Consider the following 9,996-nt stretch of genomic DNA (forward strand, 5'->3'; position numbering starts at 1 on the left):
CGGTCCTGAGATTTTGGAGGCCCGAAGCGAGTTTTAAAAATGGGGCCTATACGCGTTTCACAAGAAAAAAAATTTGTACATCAGAACTTTTTGTGTTTTCTTTGCACATAATGTGAGATTTAAACATGAAACTTGTGTTCACAATTAATTTGCACTCTGAATTGAATGATTTGGTTGAGTTACTCGTAAATCGGCATGGGTTCGTGGAGAACCCTTGTCGGTCTATGAACGCCCTCACAATTAAGTGGTTCAGCGAATTTAGAATTCGGTGAATCAGTATGTTGTTTAGTATTTTTTTAAACCGAAAATATATATTAGATAATGATTCTCCAACAAAAAAATCAATAAGTTTCAACCTTCTTTTTTTGTGTTTAAGGGGATAGTGTTGATTGTGATTTGATTGTGGCCTTGGAGGTTTTATAATGGTGGTAGTTGTGGTGTTGGAGTTTAGTAATGGTAGTAGTCGTGGTTGTGATGGTGGTGGTAGTGGAGCTACAATGGTAGAGGTTTAGTGATTGTGGTGGTGGTAGTGGAGGTTTAGTAATCGTTGTGGTAGTAGAAGTGTCAACCAAAGTAATTTTTTTCTAAATCTACAGTTTAATGGTGGTGGTGATGATAGAGATAGTGGTAGAGGTTTAATAACCGTGGGTGTAGTAGTGGAGGTACAATTTGGAGGTTTAGTAGTTGTGGTGGTGGTAGAAATCAACTAAAGTAGAAAAGAAAAATTAATAAGAAAAAAATTGCTTATGCTTGAGATCGAACATGGGTTGTTCGGACTGCTTCAAATGCTTTCTACCAATTGAGCTGATGTTAATTTCTTGTCAAGTTTGATCATTGTTTGTATAAATATACAAAAAATCGGGGCCCCTTTGATTCTTAATTTTTTACCTTTCGTGAGGCCCTTTGGCCCTGGGGGCCCGAAGCGAGGCTTTGCTCGCTTGCCCCTCAGGGCCGGCCCTGCACCAACAATGAAATTTGTAATTCATCGATTAAAAATTCATCTAGATCTTTTGACTCCTCAATATAGCATTCGACATAACAGGGATTTGGAGTTATTGATATAACAACTATCCATCAGAACATATTTAATTTTTTCACTTCGAAATTTTCCCAAGCAGACTGTGCAAAGATAGAAAGATGTAGTGAGAAATTTCGAATGAAGTTTTATATATGAGAAATTTCATATGAAGTTTTATATATTCTAAAATCCAAAGAAACTAAAATGGCCGGTGTTTCAAGATTGAAAAAACTAAGGGAGAAATAGACAAATTAGAATAAAATTTGATATATGTGGGAGGAGTAAGTGGATATTAAAATGAGAAATAATTACAGTGAAATTAAACTAAGGGAGAAATAGACAAATTAGGATAAAAATTTGATATAATGTGGGAGGAGTAAATAGATATTAAAATAAAAAATAATGGAAGAGGGAGAGATAAAGATGGAGGGATAATAATTATTAAGAAATTAAAAGTAATTTAATTCATGTCCTAATCACATAATCACATATCATAGGTCCAATCATATTAATTTTGTCCTAATCACATATCCTAGTCACATTCTTTTGTATTAATTGTGTCCCAGTCACAAGGATCTATTTTGTATAATAGACTAGGCACAACCCCCGCCCTACGGGCGGGGGAATGCCATTTACGCACTACAAAAAAATAGACATACAAAATACAATCTATTAAGTTTTCAGAACACATTTGCTTAACATTTTTTTTAATCAATTAATGACCTCAATAAAAATATGTGAACTTGATAAAAGTGGCAATTGAAATAAAACAATATGTGTAGCACAAAAGCTTCTTATCACGAAGACAATATAAAATCAATTTATAGAAAAATAAAATGAGATTTGCCATTTTCGAATGCAAATAACTATATACTAATCACTAATTGTGTTATGAGAAACTAATTTCATAAACAGTTCCAGAACCTTGTCATTAAACCAGGAAAGTAGAAAAAGCATCTACCTTCTTCAGTAATAACAATTAACTCGCTTTTTGAGATCACTAAACATTTAACCTGTATGAAGAACCATTCGTTACTATAATAATCTAATTAGAAAGACATTCGACAATGAATTTGAGGTTTGTAAAAGCGCTTTCTCTAGGTGCAGTTGTGAGGAGTATATTGCCAGATTCATATTCTTCTCAAAAGACACATCAACAGCTAGGCGTCTTATCACACCAGGAGAACCAGTTCTTGTAGTGTCTTGCCTTGGCCCACTATAGAATTATAGGATATAGGAATGTGTAGAACAAACGAATAAATATAAATAATTTAGTTTATTGTTCCAGTTGAAGATGACTGATATCCATTGCATGCTTGGAATCCACACAATCGTTGGCTTCCTTTTGCTGTTCCAGTCCTGCATCATAAGTGAGTCTCATAACATGTATGGGGGATATAAGCATGCTTTGATGCATTGTTTTCAACAACAAAAAAAAATACTTTGATGCATTGACCATGACGTAATCGGCTAGAGATATATCACTGACCTAAAAGAGAAACAAAAGAAAACATAACATCATGATTTACCGAACCCCAAAAGAATTTGGAAAAAAGTACATAAAAGAAGTAAACCGATTTGTTCGTCCCGAAGACAAACATATTTGACCCGAAATCTTCTTACACAATGCTACCAAATAATAATTTTACTGGAGAAGATGTATGGATTTTTAGACTATACGAAACTGACGCAGCTAGCTTATTGTAATTCTATTATTTATCAATTTCAAAACATAAACACATGAACCTAAAAATTAATTCATGACTATAGGCAACTGACTTAGCTAGCTTATTGTAGTTGTATTATTTATTAACTTCTAAACATATACACATAAATCTAAAATTAATTCATGACTCATTAGTGCATCATAGTTTCATGTGTTTGACAAAATACTGTCCGTAGAATACTTGACCACGGTTTAAACTAACATAAAATAATTATGATCTGACAAAATAAATCTCATCTTGTTACAGCAACAGATCATCTTCTTAACACCAAGGGGATAGCAAGAATGAGCGTGTGTACAGGTCCGTCCATCCTTGCAAGTACCAGCCTCAAACTTCAAGTGGTGGAGTAAATGATAAGGGTAGTACAATCCCCTTGAGAGGTACCAGCAATCATGACCTTGATAAATTTACGATGTCCGAGAGCATCAACAACCGTACATTGGTACCTTCCGATCTCAAACTTCCACAAAGTAATGTTGACGGTAACACCGCGCTCACGCTCAACCTTGAGATTGAGAAGAACCAAAGAGTACTTGAATGACCTCTTGATCATCTAAGGAGATTCATTCTCGAACCTCTCGACAACACAATTGCCAATGCCTCCCAACTTGTAAATCAAGTGACCAATGGTGGTGGACTTTCCAAAGTTGATGTGTATGTCAGTGATACTGATACAACTCCTTTCTTAACCCATGTTTGTTTCTTCGTATAATTAAATAATATTTCAATAAATCTATTGTAAGCCTAAATAATTATAAAAATTTGGCATCCACTAATCAACAGCAAACACTTTAAGTAAGCAAATACGCATAACATCTTAGTACGTTCAACGTGCTTATGATCCCTGAGGTAATTCATGTTATTGTGTCAAATTGTATAAAACTTCTTACATAAAAATAAAACTTACCCAATAATATATACGGGGGATGTGTTTTAAGTCCAAAATCGCATGATCAATGTGTCTAGAGACCAAAGATAATCTGAAATAGAAAATAAATCCACTCAAAGTAAATTACATGTCTATCCTCTCATTCTCTTTTACTGCCTAACCTATCCTAAGTTAAAAAAATAACCATAATATATACCATAATATTTAGAGATTTATTAAATGATTTCCTCAAAAACAAACTTTCCTTCCGGAAAAATAGTTGCCTTTACCGTTTAGCAAAATACTTTCTTTTATATTTCTATTAGAATTGGGCAAAAGCAAACCGAAGAGAGAGAGAGAGCATCGTCACTTTCTAATATATGAACTAGGTTTTGATTTCATTCATCATCGACGCCCAAATTAAACCGAGTGAAAAAGGTGAAAGCATCGAGTGGGAGAGAGAGAATCGATTGATGGTTTCATTCATCATCTACAGTAGTGAAGAGTAAGAAAAAACAAACGTTAAAATAAAATGTTAAATATGTTGTTAGACTCGATAAGATTCTACCAGCATAAAATTTTATTAGAATCAACCTATTGTAACAAATTCATATCAGATGGTAACAGAATCAAGAAAATGCTAGTAAAATACTGAAAATGTAACAAAAACAATTTCACATAATATATTTTAATTACTAAAAAGTATTTGTTAACCTATTGTAACAAATTCATAAGATGCTAGCAAAATATTCTTGCTTTTTAAACTGCTGTATTCAAATTTATTCAACCGATGCTAATAGAATGTAAAAGTTGCTATTAGAATCAATAAAATGCTAGCTAAATAGTATTTGCTTTTAAAACTACTTTATCAAATTCATTCATCAAATGATAGTAGAATGTAAAATATGCTAGTAGAATCAGTAAGATGCTAGCAAAATAGTTTGCTTTTTAACCTCACAAAAGAATTTGTAGATGTTTAATTGGATCGAGGTAGAGATAAAAAGCAAATCACAAATTCATACTTTCTTGAAGTTTAAAGAACATAGAGTTACAAAGAGAGAAAATCGTTTTTGGGAGAGAGCATCTCGTTTTAGGTAAATATTGGTTGAATTGGTAGGTTAATTTAGACAAATATCAGTTTTGGAAATAATATATTTTCTTGAATTCAAAGAACATATAGTTATAGAAAGAGAAACTCGTGTTTGGGAGAGAGAAACTAGTTTTAGGTAAATATCCATTGATTTGGTAGGTTACTTTAGAAAAATATAAGTTTTGGAAATAAAGATTAACATTAAATATCCACCATAAATATTCTTTCATAAAATTACTAAAAAGTATTTGTTAACCTATTGTAACAAATTCATAAGATGCTAGCAAAATATTCTTGCTTTTTAAACTACTGTATTCAAATTTATTCAACCGATGCTAATAGAATGTTAAAATTGCTATTAGAATCAATAAGATGCTAGCTAAATAGTATTTGCTTTTTAAACTACTTTGTCCAATTCATTCATCAGATGCTAGTAGAATGTAAAATATGCTAGTAGAATCAGTAAGATGCTAGCAAAATAGTTTGCTTTTTAACCTCACAAAAGAATTTGTAGATGTTTAATTGGATCGAGGTAGAGATAAAAAACAAATCACAAATTCATACTTTCTTGAAGTTCAAAGAACATAAAGTTACAGAGAGAGAAAATCGTTTTTGGGAGAGAGCATCTCGTTTTAGGTAAATATTCATTGAATTGGTAGGTTAATTTAGACAAATATCAGTTTTGAAAATGATATACTTTCTTGAATTCAAAGAACATATAGTTACAGAAAGAGAAACTCGTGTTTGGGAGAGAGAAACTAGTTTTAGGTAAATATCCATTGATTTGGTAGGTTACTTTAGAAAAATATAAGTTTTGGAAATAAAGATTAACATTAAATATCCACGATAAATATTCTTTCATAAAATTTTATGGAAAGAATAATTGTATTAACTCAACCATTATAAACCTTTGATTTACCAATGGTTAAAAAATATTTATGAAAGGGCAAAACTGAGAGAAAATTAAAAGATTGATGCATGGGGCCCACCAAATAGTGAATTTTTGGACTTATTTTACATTTTCGGTTTATTTTAGTTTTATTTTATTTATTGATTTAGGAGTGGATATATGACTAATTACCCCTCCTATTTTTGGACCTTAAACTCAAAAATCCTAATATATAATGAAGAAGACGACACTCTGAGAATGCTTATAACCCTAGAAATAACACCTATTAACAAAATAAATAAATTTGAACAATGAATTAATACCTAGTAAGAGAAGAAGAATTTAGAACAAATAAGAAAATATATTTTCTTTGGAACTTTGAATGAAAATATGTTAAAAATAAGATTTCGACACGATAACCGAAGGAATATTGTAGTGATGGTTGTTGGACACTGAAGCTTAAGGCATGGAAAGTAGAAAAACTGAATTGTAGTTTTCAGTGTTACAGACATCCGATCTGCAAAATATGCAACTAAGGTAGCAATTAATGTTTAATATTATACCACTCACAATCCTGGTTAACTAAATGATTATGTTCCAATCATTACTTTTAGTACATTTGAGTAGGTCGCAAAACAGATGATTAACATGACATTGTTTTTTCATTAATCTAACTTTTTTAATATTTACGGATGTTGGAAAAAACAAATTGTACATAGGAGTTGGCGTTTCATATAAAGCCATCCTAAAATATGACCTTCTCGAGGCTGAGTGAACATCGATCATTTATATTGTCTGAACATAATAATGAATCAATGATTGAGTTAAAAGTAGTCTAATTACAATCATTATGCGGTCGAAGTGGGTTATGAGGAGATTTGACATTTATGTTAGAAGAAAACAGTATAAAATACCTGCAAGTATGTTGAAATGATTTAGAAATTTTCTAACTTGTTATCCAGTAGAGCTACATAGACTTGGCCTTTGGGTTTTCTTCATAAACCCCAATTTTGAATATAGGTTGTTGTTTCATTCACCATTCTCACGAGAGTCGCCTGCAAAAAATGTTAATTTTGAATTAAATTTTGCTTTACTTCTGTTTTTGTATTGGACAGTGTGCCGCGAATATCGGTGTTGCTTCATTCATCCTTAGTTCTAAACGATTGATTTAACACTCAAACACCAAAATATAGAGAAAAGTTCGATATGAAGAAACCTCAATAGAGATGGGAAAGATAAACTTTCATATGGAATCTTTTACTCGGTAGGTGATCTCCCAATCATGCTCGTTTCTTTCTTAGAATTTTATTCGACATCCAAATTGGGTATCGTTATACACTGAAACTGGGTAGAACCCTATCTTTAGCAAGTTGTCTACTTATGGAGCGATCACTTTACATACCACCGAAAAGGTGGAAACAGGTAGAATGGAGTTTTTATGAAGTTCTAGAACAGAACACGCTGGGAAAGATGCCCTGAGCTTCGAAAATACTTTAATTTCCTCGTTTACAACCATAAAATACTACTCTAGTTGATATATGTAACTTCGTATCGCTACAATGAATGACTTAATAGTTAATACCGTTATATATTTGTGACTCAATATTTCTTTTTTCACTTATTGTATGGCTTATTTCATGTTCTTGGTTGCACCTATATGCAGTAAACCTCAGACTAATAGTTCTACAAGATGAAGAAACATACCACACTTTCTTGTACACCAGGAAGAGGCATTGGAAGATTTTCTCAGGGTGGGGTTCGATCATATGATCTTTTGTCAAATCTCCATTCTCCAGTTTTCCCATATGTCATCTTACCCTAGAATCACAACATGGAATGTTCATTTCCATCATCACAAATCAAGAGAAAAGCATAAAGAGGCAAACTATGGACCATTGGTGATACATTCGTGGCATAGTCACATCCATAAGTATAATGAATTATGAACTTCTTCCCAATTTCCCGCGGAGGCTTTATATCGGACAGGAAACCAATCAGAGTTAGTTTATGAAAACCATAAAAAAAATATTGAGGTAAACTAAACATGAAAAATCTAAAAAACTTAAAAGTATGAGGTTAAGGTTTTCTTTTGGAAACGTTAACATATGAACTCGAGTCTCTCCTGTGGAGAGTCATACATTTTACTACTCAACCAATGCGAGCTTCATACGATTTCTCTATTGGTTGAGCTCTTTCGTGAAACTTCATTTAGTTCTTTTTATACTTTTAGAGTTTTAGTAGTAAAAAAAAAGTCCTTTCTTGTTTTATAAGGAAACCGAAACGGAAAACTTATCAGACCTAAAACATGAAATCCTTGTACAAGATGCCACAACATAAGCATACCTAGATGCCACAGCATAAGCATACCTAGATATCAATTCAGAAAATCAAAAAGGAGTATAAGAAAAGGGTGAGGAGTGTGTTAGAAGACGATTAAAAGTTGGGTAATGAGGAAAAGTGCGTACATCTCAAGCACCAAACTGAAAGCTTTATCTGCCTCAAGGTTCTTCTTCATTGCGAAAGAAACATTCATCCATGTGGGGACGATCTTTCTGAGAGATTCCCACGCCCATTCGACGAAATAAGAACACAACCTGGACACTCACGTATACAACTCATAAAGGAGTAATGAGGTTGAATATATGAACCTTCGCAACAATGACAGGCAATTTCCTATTGGGTCAATATTGGTAATCGGCCCTTATCCCCAGGGAAGAATTTTCGAAGTGTGGCCTCATACTTGTTGGGTTAAATATAAAAGAAACAGAATGCTGCTCCAAGTCCATCTATAGATCAATTTGGTACCGGTTGGACAATAACATGGTAAAAGTTATAGAGTGTTTTAACAACAAATTGTCTAACTCATAGTGGAAAAGAAAATTTTCTTACTCGTCTTTGATGTCTGCCTTTTGAAGCCATTGAACGAACGCACAAGGTCTGTTAAGGACTATGTAACCCTGAAATTAAAAAACGAGAAACGTGAATGATGAATGGCAAGAGAAGCAATAAAACCCAATTCTCAAGGATAACATCCCCCTATAGGATTCCAATTAATCAAGTATATTCTACAAACCTCATCCTACTAAACCTCAATTGTAAAGTCTAGTACCTCATCTAGTCAGGCAGATCTTATAAGTTTCTGTCATGGTGGAAGCGAAGTACAAAATAAACAAAGACTATCATCTAAAAACCCAAATCCCATATAGGTGTTGAATGAATTGGAAAAACCAGCTTATATAACTCATTAAAGTTTCATAATCCCATAATCAATGATCACAGTTTCAACAATTATCTCCACAAAACAAATTGGGAAGAATACCCAATACCCAATCCCCAACTGAAGTTTGTCAACATAATCAACATTATACACACTTTGGAAATCTTCATTATGTGATTTGAATTCTAAAGATAGATTACCCCTGGTTATGTAGATAAGCTTATAATTTTTGCTGTGTCCGTAGCCATGATAGAAGACTCCACAAACTAAAACAACAACAGAGCATGGAAAACACATTCTTTTTCTCAACATTATTCTATCCAAACAATTAGCGTTCAAACTGCACCGTAATTGAGTCCTTGAAAATTTGAAATACTTCTTCAATGAGGATGTATTTCTGTGAAAGAGAAACCTAGATAATTTATACCCAGGAAAAAAAAGTAGCTGAAATAACCACTAATGAACAGTAGGAACCCAAGTTAGCATCCATAGTAGTAAGAAAGAAATCATCAGAATAAAATTATTTGAGAAAATGAAAAGATTCAACGCAACTTTGGACTTCTTTATCGGTAAGAAGAAGACGCCTTTCTGTCAGAACCGTTAGGGGCCATCATCACCTTTTCGTATATAGATATACTATATATAAACATGTAAATAGAGATGGATAGTGAACTAAGAATAAAAATCTCATTACCATTTATCATTATTTTTGTTTGTTCGTAGAAAGTAAAAGGAAGGTAAGATTAGTTAGACTAAAACTATAAATTTCCAACCCAAAATTGTCATTTTTGAACTACAATTATAACACTTAAATCAATCGAAGGAACAAGTTTCAATTTTATGACGTGCTTGATGGATAGTTTTTTTTCCTTCCTTCTTTTGATAAACTTCTTAGAAGAAAAACAAAAAACAAAAACAATTACAGAAGCAAAAAAAGAATTAAAAAGAGAAGTACAAACAATTGTCTTCAAACCTCTAAGAGACATTCTATCAAATGGTTAAAATCGAATCAACCTGCAGGATTTTAACACCTTGAGACATAAATTTAAGTTGAATATCCGTTCTTTCCCTGGGAAATGAGAAAGGGAAAAAAACTCATCAGTTTTGCAAAGTATGTGATAACTGCAAACAATGAAATCAAAGAAGCATAAAAAAGTAAGCACATTAGATTCAATTCCAAACAAATT

General features: G+C 32.6%; 2 pseudogenes; both read right to left on the reverse strand.

Moving 5' to 3' along the window:
* Positions 1-2,936: 2,936 nt before the first annotated feature.
* LOC147566988 (elongation factor 1-alpha pseudogene) lies at positions 2,937-3,439 on the reverse strand (annotated as a pseudogene).
* A 3,148-nt stretch (positions 3,440-6,587) lies between these two features.
* LOC147566989 (hydroxyproline O-arabinosyltransferase 1-like) lies at positions 6,588-9,106 on the reverse strand (annotated as a pseudogene).
* Between the last annotated feature and the right edge of the window lie 890 nt (positions 9,107-9,996).

The sequence above is a fragment of the Eschscholzia californica genome, unplaced genomic scaffold (genome assembly GCF_041429995.1).
Source record: "Eschscholzia californica isolate CP2 unplaced genomic scaffold, dmEscCali1.0.p SCAF_1, whole genome shotgun sequence".
Classification (NCBI taxonomy): Eukaryota; Viridiplantae; Streptophyta; class Magnoliopsida; order Ranunculales; family Papaveraceae; genus Eschscholzia; species Eschscholzia californica.